Source organism: Vespa velutina, chromosome 13 (assembly GCF_912470025.1).
Source record: "Vespa velutina chromosome 13, iVesVel2.1, whole genome shotgun sequence".
Taxonomy (NCBI): Eukaryota; Metazoa; Arthropoda; class Insecta; order Hymenoptera; family Vespidae; genus Vespa; species Vespa velutina.
The window spans coordinates 1,060,001-1,080,000 of NC_062200.1; the positions used below are offsets into that span (position 1 = coordinate 1,060,001).

At 41.8% G+C, this 20,000-nt stretch overlaps 1 long non-coding RNA gene across 3 annotated transcripts in view; it reads right to left on the reverse strand.

The window, feature by feature from the left end:
* LOC124953697 overlaps window positions 1–20,000 on the reverse strand; it is a 241,591-nt gene that overhangs the window by 7,663 nt on the left and 213,928 nt on the right. The window contains exons 4-6 of one of the 3 annotated variants that reach the window (XR_007102305.1): window positions 10,619–10,784; window positions 4,786–5,153; window positions 2,888–4,636 (exon numbers count right to left, since the gene is read on the reverse strand). This is a non-coding gene — a long non-coding RNA (uncharacterized LOC124953697). Of the gene's footprint in view, window positions 1–2,887; window positions 4,637–4,785; window positions 5,154–10,618; window positions 10,785–20,000 lie in introns of those variants that run through there. The other 2 variants (XR_007102303.1, XR_007102304.1) reach the window with 2 other exon arrangements.

Here is a 20,000-nt window from a genome sequence, read left to right on the forward strand (position 1 = left end):
AGAAGGGTAAAGGAGGTAGAGAGAAGAAGGAAAACGAGGAGGATGAAACGAGGAGGCTTGAAGGAGGCAGGGGCACTGTCGGTATCTTGCGAGATAAGACTGCAATCTCCCTCTTTCTCTCTTTCTCCAATCCTCTTGCGATCTCTCTCTCTCTCTCTCTCTCTCTCTCTCTCTCTCCCCTCTGTCTCTTTTGTAGGGTGGAAGAGCTCTCTCCCTGGTATAGAGAGAAGGGGTTGAGAGAGGAAGAGAGAGAGAGTGGTTGCTTGGCAACGTCGAGAGGGGTGCCCAGCAGTATAGATCGCTATCCGGGCACCTCCTCGGGGGCGGTTTGCGAGGGTGGAAGAGGTAAAACACCCTCCCGAGCTTCCCTCAGCAAGATGGCTTTATTACCCTCTACCGAGGCTTCGCTCGGTCTGTTGCTACAGTAACTTGAACCTTGCCTTTAGGAAATGACTTTTGCTACTGCTAAATCTCTTGCAACACACGTAGAAATATATTACAGAGGGATATGTGTCTTCTCGTTTTGTTCATCGTATGTTATTAATTGTCCTATAACTTTCCATCTAGGATAATTACGAATATTTCATCGTTTATAGTTGATCGATTTATTATCAGATTCGATATGAAATATTCAAATAACATGCAGCTGTTCACTTTTAGAAAGTAAAATAGAACGATTAGCTATCTGTATCTGAATATGATTTTTTTTTTTTTTTTTTTTCTTAAATCCTAATCCAAAATGTTTTCTACGGACGTTGACAAAATGTATCAACGGTGATAATTACTAGAGTTAAATCGTCGGTAAGAGCTACTATATAAAACGTAAAAACAAAATCATATTGGATACGTTTAAGGTCCGACTACAAATTAAACCGATCAAACTGGTCCCGATAACGAGCTGATAATTCGAAGACCACGAGACAATTATCTGATCAAGTATGAAGTATTAACGGTACACTACGTTCTTTATGGAAACGGATCGCGTATTCATTTATGCGATAAAGTGGCAAAACTCGTCGCTTCGAATCTCCCAGTGGTTTCCATCATCGTGAACGTTATTATTAGAAGGCGAAAGCAAGTTAACGGAGTATCGCGGGCGGTGGATAGGAAGGTTTACAAGTTTAATAACTCCTTACTCTCCGTCCTTTACGACGACGATGAAGATGGAGGAGAAGGGGGAGGTGGAGGTGAATGTGGAGGTGGCGGCGGAGGAGGTGGTGGAGGTGGAGGTGGAGGTGGAGGAACGAAGAGGGCGTCGTCTATCCTCCTCGTTCGCTTTCTCACGGCGAATTCCACCAAGGCGAGTTCTCTCGGCACAACACCGGAGATGGAAGCCCAGACGTAATTTCCGGTTTCGTCGCGCGGCACTCGCGCGTTAGCCGAACCAAAAGACGATCGCTCAGAAAACGAGATAGCTTCAGATAATTCCCTTTCTCTCTTTCTTACTCACGAACTTCTTCTTCGTCTTATTCTTCTCATTCTTATCCATCCTCGTTTCCCGATCTTTCCTTTGGTTCGATCTGTTAGTCCATTTGAAAAGTTCAAATATTTTTGGATTCTTGCGATTACAAAAAAAAAAAAAAAGAAAAAAGGAAAGAAAAGAAAAGAAAAGAAAAGAAAAAGAAAAAAGTCCTAATATGATTCATAATAAACGTCCGTTAATTTTACGCTCGATGAATTACGACGTCATTATGTATTAGTTTTCTTTTTAGAGATAGAGAGAGAGTTTGATACATCTGCGGAACGTTTTGCGAAAGTGATTTAGAGAGAAAAAAGAGAGAGAGAGAGAGAGAGAGAGAGAGATGCGTGAAAACGTTCATGTCTTGCGTAAGATAATGAATTCTTGTGGAGAGTCATGCTTTCGTGGCCTACATAAGTGGTACAAGTTTTCACGACCACTTGCTAACACAAGCCGAGAAGATCTATAGCTTGCTACAGATATTTTCGTTTATTATGCATGATGCGAACTTGGCTGCGGTTCCTCCGCAGCGAGTCCAACGATATATTGAAGCTCTTCCAGTGATTTAGCGGTAAAAACGTCTAGAAACGTATCCACATGCGAGGAACTTTCTCAAATGGGGAACGATTTATATGTACGGTTGAACGATTCAAATGATCTCTCACGATTCTAACTCGAATGTACTTTGTTTTTTCTCCTTTTCTTTTTTTTTTTTTTTTTTTTTTTTTTTGCATTATCTTTTTCCCTTTTCCTTGCACAGAACAGAACGCGAAAGAAAAGAAAAAGAAAAAGAAAAGAAAAAAGAAAGAGAAACAAAAGATAAAAAGAAAAAAAAAAAAAAGAAAAATAAATGAAAAATCTTTTCACTTAGCATTTTCTTTCCTCGAGACTAAGGGGGTTTATTATTACGTTACTCTCCTTTCAAGACCGACTCCCACGCACCGCACAGTTTATGTTCTTACAGTTTTAAGTTACTCCCAAAGCAGCAGGACGGTGGCGGTGTGGTGGCGTGAGCTAAGAGCCGAGATGATATCTCGAGCGATACGTTTCTCCTCCGCGTACTCGTTGAAATCCGAAGACGGAACGGCTTGCGAACGTCCAAAAATTATCATAATCTGCCGTATTATCAGGTATACGCCTCGTCTGTATCTCCTTTCCAGCACCCGTTTTATCAGCAGGATACTGCACTCGAGATCTTTGGCTTCCGCTACTACGGAGAACTCGACTCACTACCGCGAACCATTTTCCTAAGGATTTCCGTTCGACTCGAGAGTGCCTCTCTCCCAACCGAATAGAGATCCTTCGTTTCTTTTTCTTATTCTTTTGCGCCTTTTCTTTTTTTTCTTTTTTTTTTTTTTTTTTTTTTTGTCACCTTTGCATTTCATACCTCAATTCGAATATCGAATATCCATAGAGTTTTGTTCTATGCTATACCGTAAGAAATCTTTTCGGATAGACGTCACGTTTAATTAATTATATGATCGTGAAAGATATCGATTAGATATTATTAGGTGCTTTTAAAAAGGTTGATTTATTTACGGATTTATAAAGCAAACGATTTGTTTCTTTCTTTCTCTCTTTTTTTCTTTTTTTTTTTTTTATCTCTCGGTTGATTTTCTTTCTTCTGAATCTGAAGGGAGATACAAAGTAACGCGGCGGTTAGCCGCATGAGAAACAAAGTAAGAAGGGTGGTGGTAGCGGATGTTCGCGGGATAAGCGATCCTCGTTTAGTCGCGGCTAAAGTCCACGGCGATTGCCCGGATGGCTGTCTTTACATTATCATATCGTGCGCATGCACACGCTCTTCGGTGTTCTCTCCGGCAATAGCTAATGCCATATCGGGATAAACAGGTGGGCCGGGTCGAGACTCGGACTCTCCAGGACTGGAATGTTAGCCAGCCACCTTACATACGTACATACGTATATATGCATGTGAGTTGGTTATATGCTTTACTCGTATATATGTATGTGTGTATATATATATATATATATATATTGCTCTTCTTATCCAGAAGAGAAGGTCCGGTACTTTGGACCAGGTGTATGGTTACGAGATCTTACTGTGTCGGTCTTGTTAAACTTCATTCGCATTACATCAAACATTTTACTATTTCCAGTTAATGATTCAGAGGAAAATATACTTTGTATGAAATATAATTCTAAGGACTGTCTTCATCTTGAATAAATTTTCCAATGGGACATTTTCATTTATGTATAATAATATCTTCCTTTTATGTATATAATTTGGATCATTCCGAGAAACTTTTCAACGTATTATAATTTATTTAGTAATAAAAGACAACTATTGGATAACAGACAAATTTTCATTTGAGATCATGAGTCCTTAAACTCAGCACGCGTGTTCTCACATTTTCTTGAACCACCTAGTAACACAAAAGCCGCTTAAAAAGCCGTCCCGTAACAGATTACGAATTTATCTTTCGATCCGTAAATGCTCCAGGGGACAATCTCCATTTTAGTGTGCACTTTCCCTCGTCGATACAGTACGCCGAGGCGTGCAACAAAAGGGCGAAGCGAGATAGAGAGGTCGTAAAAACAGACGGCGCCTTCGAAGTATCTCCTCTCTCTCTCTCTCTCTCTCTTACATTACGCATACATCTAGACGCGTTACCTGCTTGTTCAAGAATAATCGTACACGCGCGTACGCGCCATCGTCGATGGAGGAGATGTTCGTTGACGCTCGTAAAGCATAGCTTAAGTTTTAAGGGAGCAGTTAAATTTAAAGCGAGTTTAACCGTTCGCATTATAATGGCGCGTGGCAGGTAGAAGAAGGGAGATCAAGGAGGACAAAAGGGGTTGCGAGGTTAACTCGTCGACGAGAAATGATGGATGTTTAAATTTCGTAGGCAACCCTTTTTTCAAGAGAGAGCAAGAGAGAGAGAGAGAGAGAGAGGCTGGTCCTGCCTCCATTAAAAAGTACCGATCGGTGGGCGTAGTGGGAAAGTTACAAACTACTTTTTTTTTAGAATTTCCAACTAGTCCATAAAAAAGAGAGAGAGAGAGAGAGAGAGAACGATTCGCAACGATATATGATTTTGCTTCGTGACTTTAAGCTAGAACGTTGCACAGCACGATATGATCTTGTTACGTTAGAATTATTGCCTCTGTTCATGATTCGCTATGATACTTTTGCCTTTGGACGTTTGCCCTGTTTCTCTGTGTAAAAAAATAAAAAATAAAAAAAGAAAAATAATAAAAAGAAAAAAAGAAGAAGAAAAGAAAGAAAAGAAGAGAGAAAAAGGAAAGGAAAAAAAATTGTGGACGATATTTTTATTAGAAATGTCTAATACAATATTGCGACGTACCTGTTTAAAATTTCATTCGAGAAATTGTACGTCTCATAATCGTAATCGTCACATCGTCTTACGCCCACATGGATTTGGGACGAGATTCTCATGGGTATCTCGCTCGTCGTTCTATGGTGTTACAGTTGTCAGTAGTCTGAAACGATTGTAGCATTGAAACGGTGAAGAGGGGCGTTCGACAAGCATCCCGCAGCTTTGTACAACAGCAATCTCTCCTGTCATTTCTATCTATCGTTGTGACGGAAGTAAATCCTAGGACACGCCTTGCAACACGTACGTGCATAATTTTCTTCATTCTTCGTTCGTTCGTACAATGCATCCCTCTAACATAGTAACCATAGTACACGTGTATACCAGCCAGTTTATGTCTGTAATAATAAAATAGATAATTTATTATTCATATCGTCGAAGTTTCTTACTCGCGTTCTTTGTCGCAGATATCAAAAAATAATGGAAGACTTTGATATGGAGCATCGGATATATCGATTGGATTCTAGACTCCAATCTTTTCTTTTTTTTTCTTTCTTTTCATTTTTTCTTTTCCTTTTTTTTTTTTTTTCTTTTTTTTTTTCAGAACCTTCAGAGAAGGCGGACAAAAAGTTGGCGTTATCGGCTTTCTTGTCAAGAGTTTGACCGATCGTCCGGAAAACGGCCCCTTTTTCGTTTCTTTTTGGACCATATTGTCATTGCCAACAATTGAACCCCGTATACTTGGAATATTTCACACGCGCCGTGTTAAAGGGTCACCCTTCTCGCGGCTCCATTGAAAATTTAAAATCGTTGAAGGGTTCCTACGTTCGGATACGGTTACTTATTTATTAAGTCATCAATTTGTTAGATTGTATTTTTTTTTCTCACCCTAGCGCATTCAAAGTTACATCAAAAATGGACGATAAAATCCGTACGAGTTACGTGAGAGTTTCTTCTCGAAGGAAAAGTTTCTCGTACAATTTCTCTTTAATTCGCAAGATTTTTATGTAAAAAGACACAAAAAAAAAAACAAAAAAAAAAGAAAAAAAGAAAAAATATGTTATGACCTAAAAAGTAGAAAAGATCAGAAGTTTATTAACATGCTTGCGTGGCAAGAGTTGTCTGTTGAAAGTGATGGTCCAGTTAATGGGGCGCGAATGCGGTCAGAGATGCTTGTTCATTTCCCATGTCGACGTATAGAAAGAAGAATCCAGAGGGTTCACCCTAATGTATTTGCACTATTAACTGTTGTATCGTACAAATGATACGTAAGAACATGCATGGGGACATTCGGACGTAGGATTTATCTTTGATAAATCGTGCCGAGCGTATTGGAGCGTGATTAAAGTGGATGAAGACAATGTCAGTGATGCGATCAAAGCTTATCACTGAGTTCTACGTAATCAGATAGAATTCATAGGCTTTAAGGGATTGGTCCCATGAAACGTATATGTGACAATACTAATAATTAATTTGTTTAATAAAAAAATAAAAAAATTGTTGATTTGTTTAAAGTTATTACTTGCAGGTTCTATTATGATATTCCGACAAGTTAGACTCGTTGGAAGTCATGTGAATCATCCGGCACAATAGTAACGTTCTACTAATAGTCATTTTGATCCCTGTGAGAATTCTATAGTGAGTTGTTCACCGACGGTAACTGCGTATTCTACTACTACTAAAGTTCACATTGGATTTATGGAATTTGTAGACGATCCCCATCGGTATATCAAGTTCTCTGCTCCCATGACGAATAGCTGTAACTCGTAGAACTGTATCGAGAGTAACATCGGAGATAATCCTTTTATGTCATTTTATGTAAAGGATAATTTTGTTCTTAGATAACGTGATAAAGTTCTTGACGCGAAATTAATTTCGCATCGCGTTTCAGGTACGATCTCGTAGCGAGATTATATCCTCTAATTACTATTTCCCGAAGGAAGCAGGTTTATCCAACGAAAGCCATTAAAGTAATAACAGTATACATTACGAGAATTCCATGAGTTGTTATATATCGTTTGTCGACCATCAGCGGTCTCTTCTTGTCTCGAGAAGAGAAATTTCGCGAATGGCAAAGACGACGACAGTTGCTTCTGTTTCGTTGTCTTTTCGGTAATTGGATCGAAAAGAGGCGCTGAATTTAGTCGATGAACAAATTAGATTCCGCTCGGTCAATGCTCGATGCGTCCGGCAAAAGGTGCAGCAGGTGATACCGCGTACGACGTTTCCTGAATAACCAATAAACCTTTGGACAAGCGCAAGCTGTATTAGTCGGGAGGTTTATGTTCCGATCTATCTTTAACAAATTATTTTTTTAATTAATTACACCGATAAGAACGCCGATCATAATTTTTCATTTATTTACAATATCGGACAATTCCTTGTTAATTCGTGGATATGGTGCCAAGAAAAAACAGGAAAAAAAAAAAAGAGAACCGATCGGATAAGAGAAAATTGTTCTTCGATATTTTAGGATAAGGGAGATCAAAACGCAGGCGGTGCTAAATGGGCGGTTAACTGGCTGCTCGGTGAGACGCTGGTTATTTAATCTTTAATCCTGGCACTCAAGGGTGACTCCGCGTCAGCGATACCCCCAGATATCCGCGTGGCATTCGATGCTCACCCCTTAGTCGAACGAATTTCAGGGGTTGTTTCGTAGCGAAGGGTCTTCACGATTCCTAAACAAATCCCTGCACTCACCACCCACCGGTTAACACGATTTAACTTGGCTATTAAATTTCTCCACTGTTTTTGCAATTTGGCAATCTTGTTAAAATTTCTGAAGGGTAGAGTAATCGGACGAATTCACGAAAGCCATAAACGAAGTACACCTCGCGCAGACTTTGAAAGTGTGATCGGCCCGAGGGCCAAGTTGCATAGCCAAATAACAGCTTAGGTCGGTGCGTTGTTTCTAAAGGATATGTTATTAAATCCTGAGTTGTAACTTGCGAATGACACGGTCCAAAGATTTACGAGTCTGTTCCCTCTGTGATTACGTCTCTGTTCTTCGCTAAGGATTTACATACGAACAGAGCCGGCCATTCCTTTGCCAGTGAATATCTGTGTATCTATCTGTATTTGTACGATTCTATTGCTTTTCATAGAAAGCACGTACGATTCAAGATAGGTTAACCATGACTTTTCACACAGAAGTTAACAAAAATATTAATGCGTGAAAAAAAAAAAAAAAAGAAAAAAAGTAAAGAAACTTTAATTAATTAATCACGATAATGTCGATAATTCCGAGGCCGTGCTTCAACGATTCTCACAGAGATATAGATTTTGCGGGTGGATCGATACGCTTACGGGATAATAAGTATAATCGGATGTTTGGTGGCTCGCGTAACGAAAGACGGCTAACATATTGTTCTGCTAGGGGTGCCACCACCACTACTACCACCACCATCACTACCATGACTACCATCATCGATAGGAGACTTTAGGATTGGGGCCGTCCTCGTCCTCTCTTTCTCTCTCTTTCATATTCTCCCTGTAGTCATAGTAGACCCCCCATGGGAACATTTCACACCGGTAACCACCGCAAAGCGTTTTCGACTTCCCTTCCTATAGCTCGCTAGACATCTATTCCCTCCTCCTTTCTCGCTGTAGTTTTGGTTACGCAAAGTCGATTTAGTTAGGGATGCTTTGCCACTTGATTTATAACGTATGGAATCTCTATCTCTTTCTTTAGGATATATAAGAATTAACTATGAGTATTTTGCGATAATATTTGAAAATTCATTAACCAGTTGGAAAGAGTATTTGTGAGAAAATTTGCAACAATTTTTTTCATAAGTTAGAAAGAGAAAGAGGGAGGGAGAGAGAGAGAGAGAGAGAGAGAGAGAGAGAGAGAGAGAGAGGGAGAGAGAGAGAGAGAGAGTAACACTTACCAGATACACGTGTCGCCGGAGGTAGAAGCTCCGGTCGGTGCGTTTATTAATTAGAGGTTAGCCGAGTAAGACAAGGACCGCATGGGTGTGCGTGTGGGAGGTGCACGTGAGTGTTCATGTGCTCGTGCACGAGAATGAAAGAAGAAGAAGAAGAAGAAGAAGAAGAAGGTAGAAGAAGATCGTCCTTCTCCCTTCTACTTCTTGAGTCGACTCGTCGAGCACGTCCTGCGGGCTGAGATGAAGATACTAGGAGGTGGGCGGACTCCTTCGTACATAAATCGTTGCTCTAGCTAGTGGCCGAGGTGTTAGGTGAACGCACTTGGAAGGTATACCCGCTTGGAAGCGCATTGTTAAATGTTACACACCTATGAACTCTCTCTTCTTCCTGCTCACACCTGACTCATCCGTTCCTTAACCCAAGAACTCTCACATAGTGATGGAAATTGGTACACATTGTTGCAAAGGAAAATTGCGTTGAATATCATATATGAATAAGACCGATCTCAGGATCGTTTTGAGTGTAATGTATACAATAACTAGGTCGACAAAGCGACGGACTTAATTCTGAAGTGTCCAGGAAGAGAAAGAGAAGTACAGGACCAAACGTGCCGATCTAAGCGGGGAGGGGAGTAGTTTTGATTTTGGCGCCCTTCCCCAAATGATCCCACAGAGATCGGCACGTGCCAGTCGCACCCTTCGACACACTGCCAAGCACAAAAGTCTCGTCGTAGGCCGTTTACTTCTCTCCCTGCCGTCTCTTCACGAATCCCTTTTTCTCTTCTTCCCTTTTCCGTACGTACCAAACGCGGATCTCTGGCTCGGCTGAATTGCTGCTAAGTCACCAAACGTCAACAGGGAATCGAATCTTTTCGAGTATTTGTTTAGGGCCTTTCGTTTGTTTCTTTAGGGAATATATATATATATATATATATATATATATATATATATCTCCTCCTGATAATTTGTTCTGTAGAAAAAAAAAATATCTAACTTTTTCTGTTTGTTTGCCAATGCGCGTCAACACCCTTTTGCTCAAATCGAAATATTCAATTCATTCAGGTTTACATTGAAAGTTTTCATTGTTTTTCGTTTGCGAAAGTTAGAAATCGCGTTGTACTCGTAATGTCGAGGAGGGCGGGAGGGGGTAGAGGGGGAGGGGGGAAGACTGGCGAGCGGTTTGTAAAGTATGAAAGTTAGATCGATTCGACGTAGTTACAATGCTAGTCGTTCATCTTCGTAAACGATCGGCATTGATCCTTTGGACAAACTTCGTCAGTTTCCCATAGACCTGCAGGTTGGCCTTTTCTCGCGTAATACCAGGACTTGGCTTTCGACTCCGGCACGAGTTCCCATATCAGGAATGCAAAGCTTGATGTATCGACGCTTTATGACACAGAGAAGGGAGAGTATAGAATATAGAACGCCCACCCCTGAAAAGGTAAGCCGTGCCGACAACGTCATCTCTGCTAGAAGCGAAGTCACCCTAATGGTCGGATTAGTTTCTGATAGCGATGCTCGAACAGGCTTTGGGTTAACTCGAGCGAAGATCTGCATTCATGAAGGATGCTGTCGTAGTTGCCGTCGCCCTCTTCCTCCATCAGTTGCTATTAATTATTCATCTGCACGACACGCATGACGCTCCTCGTCATGGTCTAAGAGAAAACTTTGCTAGATAGTCTGCTAAGAATTTTTTTTTTTCTATACCATATTCTTTCTGATTCTAATAGAGTTTTTGATCGATCGTTAACTAAGATGAACTAGATATTTCTAAACATACAACAGGGGATCATCGTAGGGTTCTAGTATTCGAGTTAGGGAAGCTCAAAGTCCGAGTCAATATCTCTCAATATCGTTATCTCTGCTGTCTAAACGACAGAAAAGACAAAGAAACGGAGAGGAGGCGGAGGAGAAGAAGGAAGAGAAGAAGAAGAAGAAGAAGAAGAAGAAGAAGAAGAAGAGTGGAAGAGACGTACCTGGCCTTCGTGAGATCGGCTCTTGCCCTTGTATCTTCTTCGAAGATCTTGCTCTCTGTTTAAGAAAGCAGGGTGGGATGCTACCTCCATCCTTCTGTCTCTCTTTCTCTCTCTCTCTCTCTTTCTTTTCATTCCATCTCTCTTACTCTACTCCTCGAAGCATTCCCTGCAAAAGAATCCGAAATGGAATCATCGTTCGATAGACGATCTGCTCACGGAGCGAACCTTTCAATCATGCGACACCTATCAACTACGAGGACTCCCAGTCTTCCAAATGAGACCCGACCCTGCAGGCGGAGGAGAACGGAGGAAAAAGTGCTCGTGGCGTGATCCTATCAGTGATTCATGAGCTACGTTGAGATATTTATTTGGATCACCCTGCTTAGTTCCCTCGGCCGTGTAGTGATCTATCGTATCGTTCGTTGAGTCCACGATGTGCTTTCTTTTAAAGATCCAGAGCTCTGTTGTATGCTCTGCTAAAGATCGTAGAATTCATTTTAGCAAGGAGGTCCTTCCGTACACGTAAGTGCAACCAAGCAGACTCGAAAAAGATGCACGGGTGAAAAAAATTCAGAGCATGACGTCTGACATTTGATTTTTTTTCTCTTTTTTCTTTTTTTTTTCCTTTTTTCTTTTTTTCTTTTTTTTTTCGTTTGTTTTCGCGTTATTATAGGAAGGAGGGACGATGACAGTGGTAGGTTTCTTTCTCGTTCCATGGCACGGGTGGAGCGTGCTCCGGAGAGCGAAAAAGTCCGTCCCGTGTCACGCAACGTGTTTCTCGTTCTCCCATTGGCTCACCTTTAGACGAGGATCGTGAACGCCCTCGCGCACGCACACGGGACGAGCTCTCGTGACCGGTGACAATATTCTCAAGCACCATTTTCATCCTTTCTCCTCTCTGCCTCCTCTGTCTACCACCTTTTTCTCTTTCCATTTTTTATGCCGCCATTTTGGTGCGCCAGAGCGTGAGAAGGTCTTGGCTGTGAAGAGAGTATCCAGATGCACACACATATATATATATATATATATATATAAATATACAATATATATGGACTTTTTATATAATATATTTATTTATCGAGACCGGAATTCTGTTGTGCGGTTAACGTGCTTGAACAAATATACCGGTGGTAACATAGCGTAACTGTACTTTTCATGGAATCAACAAAGTTCATGATGCCATCTTGTTGTTCAACTCGTTGAAGGTTCAGGAACGTAATCGGAGGTAGAACGAGAAGGAGAACTCTACTCTCTCCAATTTACGTAGTTGTGCTGGGTACTCGATCAACAATTATTCGCCTTGGGGGTGCATTATAAATTTTGTTGATAATCTCTATACGCGATCTTAACGTTACGAGAGAGAATGAGAGAGAGAGAGAGAGAGAGAGAGAGGGAGAGAGAGAGAGAGCGAGAGAGAGTATGCAAAGCGCGAGCAGCCAGATATCGGCCTAAGCATAAATTCCTCAAGCGTTGTGACACACGCCGCAGCATAATCTCGACTCACTAACGGACGCATGGAGGAGGGTCGAGAAGGGGGTGAGCTGCTGCTACTACTACTGCTGCTGCTGCTGCTGCTACTGCTGCTGGAGGTTGAAAGGGGCTCGAAGGGAGGTGCGACGGCTCGAATCTGCGCAAACCGCGCAGTATCGTCTGAGATTTATGACCCGGAGAAGATAGACCGGAGTGATACTCGTCGAGCGATGAATCCGAAACGGCGTTTTCTCTGCTTCCGATCTCTACCACCGTCGTGAGAGAGCTAATTGCCAAAATCGTACCTTTCAACATCGATTCTTCTTCGTTTCAAATTCTAAATCTCAACTTTGTATCATCCTTTTTTTTCCATTATATTTCATCGTTATACTTAAGATTATTTGTTTTCTCATTTATCTATCTATCCTTACGATTCTCTCGCTTAAATTGAAACGAAAGAAAAGTTAAAGAAAAAAAATCAATGCGAAAGAAGAACGTCTTCCGACTAGTTTATTGCATGTTGCTTGCTCGTTAACGTAGCTAATGTAGCGTACGTTGTGTGGTCCTAAAAAAGAGAAGCTCGAATGCTTCGAGGCGCCTATGTAATCTAAGTACGGTAACGATAATATGAACTGGAGAACACTCGATGAGTGCTCGGCACACAAGTGCGCATTGTCAGGCACGCGCTAGCACTACAGATGCCACGCTGCGCGTAGCACTTTGCTTCGAGTGTCTCGCATATGCTTCGAATCAGTTGCGAAACTTATCCGTCCGGCCGATTGTTTGCAACCCGCGACCTACCACCGAACGAACCCACGCAACTTCCTCTCTTTCTCCTTCTCTCTCTCTGTATTTTTCTTTGTACTCATTGGTCGACCCTCTGTAAGGCTTTACTTTCGACACGTCCTTTCGATTTCTTCAATTCCAAGTACATACGCGTATCCTTTTGATGATAAAAATAAAAAAGACAAAAAAAAAACATAATGAGAAATCATAGAAAGATCTTTCCGATTTTTAAAAATAATTCAAAGACATATAATTATATAAGATTATTATCGTACAAATTGCGAAAGTTAATAGTTAGTAAAGAAGTTGGAAGAAATAAGCAAGTGCTGCTGGGCCAGGAAATTCAGGTTTGGTATAAGCGTAACGAGCATTCTGGCACGATCAGGTACAATAGGACATACGTTCGCACAGGCGCGTCTCTTTCTCTCTTTCTCTCTCTCTCTCTCTCTCTCTCTCTCCCCCCAATTCTCCTCTTAGAAGCGTGGCACACACACGTAGAAACTTCCCATGCTCCATGAACCTACCGCAGCTTCGCTCCCGCAATGACAGGGGCGCGTGCCCTCACAAAGCACACTTCAGGGATGACTCGAGTGTATCGTCGTGGTGGTAGTTAAGCCTTATTGTTTCAACTTACAGAGGCTACCATCGTCGAGAATGAGAGAGAGAGAGAGAGAGAGAGAGAGAGAGAGAGAAAGAGAACAAGAGGGACCACCAACGCGTCGATCAAGCGATGCTTTCAATTTTAGCCTCGCACACTCCTTTAGCAAACGTCGACCAATAATACGACTGGACGTTTCCTATTGTCCTAACGTTTGTGCTGTTAAGCTCGTAAGAGAGCTTAGTTTGAGGAAACGGATCTCTCGAAAACATTCACGCTTCAATCTTGAACGTAGGTACGTAATTGATCCTTTTCTGTGGTCTCTTCTTTATCAATTCTCTCCAATAGGCAGAACAATTTTTGTGTTTCTTTCAAATGGTCTAACTTGTAAGCATCATATACAAGAACAAGCTAGAAATTTCGTTAATTTGCGTTACCTGTGAACGACGTAATTGTATAAATCAAGAAGAAACAAAGCAAGAGAGAGAAAGAGAGAGAAAAGAGAGAGAGAGAGAGAGAGAGAGAGAGAGAGTAGTTGGAATATCCTCGTGACGGGATCCTAGTCAGGATTCTAGGGATGTTAGGGGAGAAGGGTTGGAAAAGCCAGCCAGTCAGCCAGCTAGCGAGCTAGCCAGCCAGTAAGCCAGTCGGGTACTCGGGGGTGCGGGTGTACAGAGGGAACGAACGATAACGGAGGGACTCGGTTGTCTGATGGCAAGATGGCGTCCCACGATAGTGACGTCACAGGTGGCTCGGATGTGCGGAGAAAGAGAGAGAGAGAGAGACAGAGAGAGACAGAGAGAGGGGAGGGACGGGCGAGACGTAGGGTGGATGAACGCGAACAGTGAGATAGAAAGAGAGAAGAACAGGGAGAAAGGGAGAGGGAGAGAGAGAGAGAGAGAGAGAGATAAAGCGAGAAGGTGGAGATAGAGAAAGAGGAAGAAGAGACAGTAGTGGGAGAAGACAAGGAGAGAGGGAGAATGAGGCAAGAGGAGAATCCGCGAACGTAGGAAGAGACAGAATCACGAATCGAGAGAGACAGAAAGCACGAGCTGAGGTACGAGGGATACCAAGAGGAGGGAAGTGGAGCTAGAGGTTGGAGGAGGAGGTGGAGGAAGAGGAGGAGGAGGAGGGTGGAGAAGGGAGAGTACTCTTTGGTAGGGGAGAGAGAGAGAGAAGCGTATAATATTGATCGCATCTCCGTGCCTGCAGACAGCATCTACCCACTGTTGACGGGGTTGCTACTTGGAGGTTTTAACTTTGATTCGTTGCAGCCTCGCAGTAAAGATCATGGCCGCGATTTATACCAAAGCAAGTTCTGTGTCTCATTGACCTTTATATGGATGAGATATAACTTGGATATTTTTGGGGTATTATCGTTACAAGATATTTCGATGTAAGAGCTTTTGCTAACTCGTTTTATAAATCAAATCCATTGTCATTAAAAGAACTGTAGCGGTTGTCCTATCCATCTCATTTTTTTCATCTTTTTCATTGAGAATCCGGTGATATATATCGGCTAACAGCGTGGTTCACCGTATTGTACTCTAGGATAGAATGACGTCAATCGCGACATCGTAATAACATGCATATACCTTGATCGATCGCGTGTAGGAATTTTGCCGAGTCGTATAAGTAAGGTCGGTCTCAATCGATCGAAATTCTCTTCGACATAGGTATACGTATTATCGTACTTTCGAAATCATTTATTACGTCTCGCCTTGACGTCGAGTAACGTTCCCCCGAATTCCCAGGGGCCAGCTTTTATTAGGCTCTCGCGCAAGCGCTATTCGATGACTCTTGAAGGAGTTAAAAAAAAACAAAAAAAAAAGAAAAAAAAAGAAAAGAAATATGTTCTTAATACGTCCAAAATTAAGTGCCTTATCCGATCAAAGTACCAATTCCGGCAGCTGCTTCCCGGTTAGTAGTAGGCACAGCCGTTCAATTCGAAGGACGATGTTGTATCTTTGATATACGCCAAAAGTGTCCTCCTCGAGCAGGAAAGAGCGTAATCGTTCTGATCGAGCATCTTGCCAAGCGACTGGTCAACGATGGCGATGGAAAAGGGTCGTACACGTTCAACGATATACCTTCGATATGAAATTAAGGTGCCGGCGAACTCGTAACCGATGTTATCGAGGATATCGATTCTATCGTAAGCGCTACGTCATAAGTGTAACACTGGCTGCCGGTGAAAGTGGCGAGCGTTAATAGGAAAGGACGTATCGATCTCTTCAGGCGGAATCTCCACTCTAGGAAAAGTGTCAGAGAAGTGAATCATAGCCCCCGTAGCATTTATATTTCTTCTACGCCTTTAAGGTTGACGGCGCGCGTATTTTGAAATTCAGATCTAAGATGTAGAAAGCGCGTTCTTCAGGGAACGACGAAGAGGAAGAGAGAAAGAGAGAGAGAGAGAGAGAGAGAGAGAGAGATAGGGGGGGGGGGGGCGGGGGAGGGAGGACGAAACGAGGAGAGAGAACGACGAGGCAGCGAAGGAGCAACGAAGCTTCAAGAAACCGGCCTGGCTGGTTACGCTCCGTTGGCTTTTTTCTCGGACGAGGCTTGTCGATTCGTAGTCTCATTAGCGATTCAGCAGATTCAATGCCACCTGAGCGATATGACTAACCGGACGTATGCAAAGCTCGAGTCCTTCTCCTGGCACCTCTTCTCGTAGCAGACCTCTTACATTCCTCTGCGTATCATCCTTCCTTCGCTTCTGTTATGCGTTCTTTTAAAAAACGAACGTACAAGACGAAAATCAAGCACTCGTTCGAACTCGTTCCTCTTTGGAGAACGCGTGTTCGTCCAAATGGAAAGTTTTCCATTTCACGTACCAAACGTGCGCACCTATTTCCATCGCGTTTTATCATCACTGCCAGCGAGGAAAACCATAATTATAGAGTTCAATCGTAGTAATTCGCGCGTGGACTTTATTATCGCACGATAGACGTGAGCGATCATAAAACCGTGGAATTATGGTCATAAAAGGCGTAGGACAATGCGATCGTAAATTATGCGCCTGTAAAACCAGAACGACGATTAGGATCTATACAGTCGGAGAGATCGAAAGAAGGAGAGAGATAGAGATAGAATCGTGGGATGTTATTTCTATTACTCACTCGCTGGAAATAATTCTAATGGCCTTATCGTCATTTACTTGCACGTTTAAAGATTTTTCTTTCTTTTTTTCTTTTTTTTTTCTTTCTATTTTTTTTTTCTTTTCTCTTTTCTTCTTTTCTTTTTCACGAAAGTGTAAAGGACGAGAAAGAGGATGGATAGGATCACGCTCGATTTCTAGAGTTTCTATCAACGCGATGCTGACGTAGGTAAAGTTACCTGTTCGCTGTCGTCGCATAACATTATGTGTATCGGTTTGTTGGTAGCAAGACAGAGAAATAGAGACGGAGAAAGAGAAAGAAAGAGAGAAAAGATTCTCTCGGTAGGGACGCGGGACATAGGTGCAATCTTCGCACGCATCGACATGTGTATTTAAATTAGTCGCTTCTACGGTTGGCAGACCTGAGTCCGAGCTGGAGATAGAGAGAAAGAGCAAACGAGAGAGAGAGAGAGAGAGAGGGGGAGAGAGAGAGAGCAGCAGGAATCAAGCTACAACGTTTACACATATATACGTCGCATGGACCAACGCCTATAGGACTTGGACACACGCACACGCGTGTATATGCGTACACATAAATGCACAGAGAGGAGAGAGAGAGAGAGGAGAGAGAGAGAGAGAGAGAGAGAGAGAGAGGGAGAGAGAGAGAGAGAGAAGGAGAGAGGGAGAGAGTCCATGATACAGAAGCGACGTGTAAGCTGCCTGGCCAGCTTGTATTCAAATTAACTCCCCGAGAAGCTGTTAATTAGCGGTCCTATTGCTACAGGGCCTTTCATTAGCGAGTCTCGCGCTTCGTTATCCGCGTAACTTTTAAATGTCGCTCTCACGTGGCCCGGATTAGAAATCTCCCGAATTCCACGTATCAGTTCAGCCCGTACGAGGAACTCTGTGAAATTCCAAAGAACGCTAGACTTTCTTTATTATCTGATTTTCTATATACAATTAAACGTTTGTAAAGTACTTAAAGGAAAACGATAATTATAGATTACTTTTTACATGGAAAATTCGTTGATAAATCCCATGATGATAAAGCATTGAAAAGGCCAAGTTAGCAATGCCTACGTCGACTCTACTCTACTATCGACGTTAAATCGATTCGAAATCCATATCCTTCGATGTACATATACTATGTGTACACGATGCAGCGAATGCAAGCGGGCGTGCGCGAACGAACGAGAACGGAGTTCTGAGAGATGCATTCAGAAAAGCCGCGGCTGTCAGTCACACGTCAACCGGTAACAATATCCATTGTGCTAAAGTGAATCGTAATACCTCGCCGGTTATGAACGTGTACGTATATCCGATGCGATAACGCGATACCGAGATGACATCGTGCTACGACTACCATGGGAGCCAGTGATGTCAATGACGAACGATAATCGTCAACCTCCCGAATGTTATCCCTTTCGAAGGGGGTGAGGAGGAGGAGGAGGAGGAGGAGGAGGACATCTCTTTTTTTGCGAATCTTTTACAATACTTTACGTTACATTTTATGGAATTAAATATCAACATATTTGTAATCTACTTTTACTATCAACAATTATTCCCTTTCTAATCGGCAATACCATTGACAAGTTTCAGAGATGAAATAGTATTATTTTTTGTTTTCTTTTGTCTTTATATTAGTATTATTATTATAATAGTTATTATTATCATCATCATCATCATCATCATCATCATCTTTTCTTTGAGTTATTCAGTACCGATCATCTTCGTATCGTGCCTATTCATACTCACTTCCTCGTTCGTTTCTCGTCGATTTTAGCACGAGAATCACGATCGATCGATTTCTCTTTCCCTTCGGCAAACATCATTTGCTTACCGTTCTCCTTAGAGAAAGTCTATCGACGTGACTATCCTAGGTGCAGCCATATATATAAATCGTTTAGAAATGGAGCGAGATCGAATCGTCCATTATGTTCGAACAATTCTAAGTTCGTCATAGTAATATTATATATGTAGATTATGATTTTAATTAGTCGTTAAAAAAAAAAAAAAAATACATAAAAGAACACGTTCCTTTGGTTTCTACTTTACTGCTCTTTTTTTCTTTTTTATTATTTTTTTATCTTTTTTATTTCTTTCGTTCTTTTTTTCTTTCTTTCCTCCTTTTTTTTTGCTCCTAAGGAAAAAAATCAACGACTCGTTTACATTCCCTTAGCATGTTATCCTTCAATCGCATAGGTAATTACTCAACTCCCGGACAGAGAACAAGCGAGTGCTTCTCGAAGGATTTCTCGAATAAAATCTCGGAGCGTTGCTCGGAAGCAGAGCAACCACCACTCCAATGGCATAATATCTCTGAGCTCAGAGGCGGGAGGAACGACCGCTTGCACGTCCTGCATACAACGATTCTGAGCGAGACGAATATAGAAAGAAAAAGAGAGAAAGAGAGGGAGAGAGAGAGAGAGAGAGAGAGAGAGAGAGAGAGTAAGAGAGAAAAGAGAAGAGAGGGAAATGCAGTAGGAAAAAGGGAGGGCGGGTGTACCGTGTACGCGCTGCAAAATATAAAGTATAAAACCATAAAGTTCCGATAAGGGAGAGCTACCCCCTTTCCCTCCCCCCACATCCTCCCTTCCAACACCAGCACAACCACAAACTCTTACTATAACATACTAACGCGTACACTCGGTAGATGCTCCAACGAAAAGGGCTTCGTGAAATTAGAATTTTTATGATAACTTAACCTCGCTTTCTTTCTCTCTCTCTCTCTCTCTCTCTCTCTCTCTCTCTCTCTCTCTCTCTCTCTCTCTCTCTCTCTCTCTCTTTATTTTTATCGTAAAATTGTAGAAATGATAAAGGGCAGTGGTATGCTCCATGGTTTTTGATTCTCTAGAAAAATTTATTCAATGAAAATTAATTGCTCTTTTTATTTCTATATTTTTCTTTCTTTTTTCCCCGGTTTTTTTTTTCCTTTTTTCTTCTCATGTAATCGCAGGAACGATACAGAGAAAGAGAATTTGATTGTCGAATCATTCTCCTTATATATTTAGCAGAATTTATTCAATGAAGAATAATTGTTCACGGTTATAACCGGTAGCGCTTGGTATATCGTGGAAAAACAAAGAGAAGAGTTTTAAAAGCAAGAAGATTTGATGAGCATACGAGATAGAAGAAGAAAAGAGAGCTCGTATATGCTCGGCGATTTGATATGCAGGACATTGGTGGTATATATATATATATGTATGTATATATGTATACACACGGAAGTGGTTCACGAAATTAGAATTTTTATGATGACCATCCGCTTCTGTGTCTTTCACAGTGGAAGAGGAATAATATAAGTCGAAGGAAAAGCTTCGTTTCTGCATTTTTCGAGTAGTTCTTGCTGATCCCGTTCGAGTGAGAATCTCGATTGGGAACGATGGTCATCATGGGGAAACTTATCGAATCTCGATAGAAATGAAAATTCT